Source organism: Leptonychotes weddellii, chromosome 11 (genome assembly GCF_054177405.1).
Source record: "Leptonychotes weddellii isolate Sample4059 chromosome 11, ASM5417740v2, whole genome shotgun sequence".
Lineage (NCBI taxonomy): Eukaryota > Metazoa > Chordata > Mammalia > Carnivora > Phocidae > Leptonychotes > Leptonychotes weddellii.
The window spans coordinates 22,733,197-22,734,616 of record NC_138379.1 but is presented as its reverse complement, the minus strand read 5'-3'; positions in this window follow the sequence as shown (position 1 = coordinate 22,734,616).

The following is a 1,420-nucleotide window of genomic DNA, read 5'->3' as shown; positions in this document are numbered from 1 at the left end:
ATAACTTGAAAATATATGTACCCCTGTGTTCATTGCAGCATTGTTTACAATAGCCAAGATATGGAAGCAACCCAGGTGTCCACTGAGGGATGGATGGATAGAGATGTTTTATTATTTATTTATTTTGTTTATTTATTTTTTTAGAAAGAGAGAGAGCTGGGGAGGGGCAGAGGGAGAGGGAGAGGGAGACAATCTCAAGCAGACTCTGCTGAGCACAGACCACCAAGTGGGGCTCCATCTCACGACCCTGAGATCATGACCTGAGTCAAAATCAAGAGTAGGACGCTTAACCGACTGAGCCACCCAGGCACCCTGAGATGTTATTTATATATATTATATATACATATATTTTATATATATGTAATGGGATACTATTTGGCCATAAAAAAAGAAGGAAATCTTGCCATTTGTGACAACATGGATGGACCTTGAAGGCGTTATGCTAAGTACAATAAGTCAGACAGAGAAAGACAAATACCGTATGAGTTCACTTATATGTGGAATCTAAAAACAAACAAACAAACTCAAGTTCATAGATGCAAGAACAGATTGGTGGTTGCCAGAGGCAGGGAGTGGGGGTGGGCAAAATGGGTGAAGGTGGTCAAAGGTACAAACTTTCAGTTATAAAATAAGTAAGGGGATGTAATGTACAGCATTGTGACTATAGTAAATGCTACTGTATTGTATATTTGAAAATTGCTAAGAGTAGATCTTAAAAGTTCTCATCACAAAAAAAAAATTTGTGGGGCACCTATTTGGTTCAGTCAGTAGAGCATGTGACTCTTGATCTTGGGGTCATGAGTTCAAGCCCCATGTTGGGTATAGAGCTTACTTAATTAAAGATAAATAAATAAATAAATAAAATAAACCAAGAAAAAGTCTGTAATTATATGTGACGATAGATGTTAACTAGGCTTACCATGGTCATTTCACAATATATACAAATATCAAATCATTATGTTGTAGACCTGAAACTAATATAATGTTATTATTACACTGTATTATGATATGTTAACTAATCTAATATTAACTAATCTAATATTAACTAATATAATGTTAACTAATATGATATATTGTATTATAATATGTTAACTAATCTAATATTAACTAATAAATGTTAATCAATATAATGTTAACTAGTATAATGTCAATTACATCTCAGTTAAAAGGAAAAAACACTGCTCTTCCCACTTTCCTATTTTCTTTCTGGTGACCAGCACCCTCATTTCTTGTCAGTGGGTAGGGCGCACTCATCTTCTTACCAAGGATCAAATGTCTGCATTCTCTGGGGTAAAAGCTGACTAATAAGTTTGACTCGTTTGGGACCCTTAAGCCAAATTCCCAAGAAGTCACGGCTGGCTGAGTCAAAGGTGTGATTCTGACTCTCTTCTCAAGGGGAGTGACTCTATAGCTTGCTCAG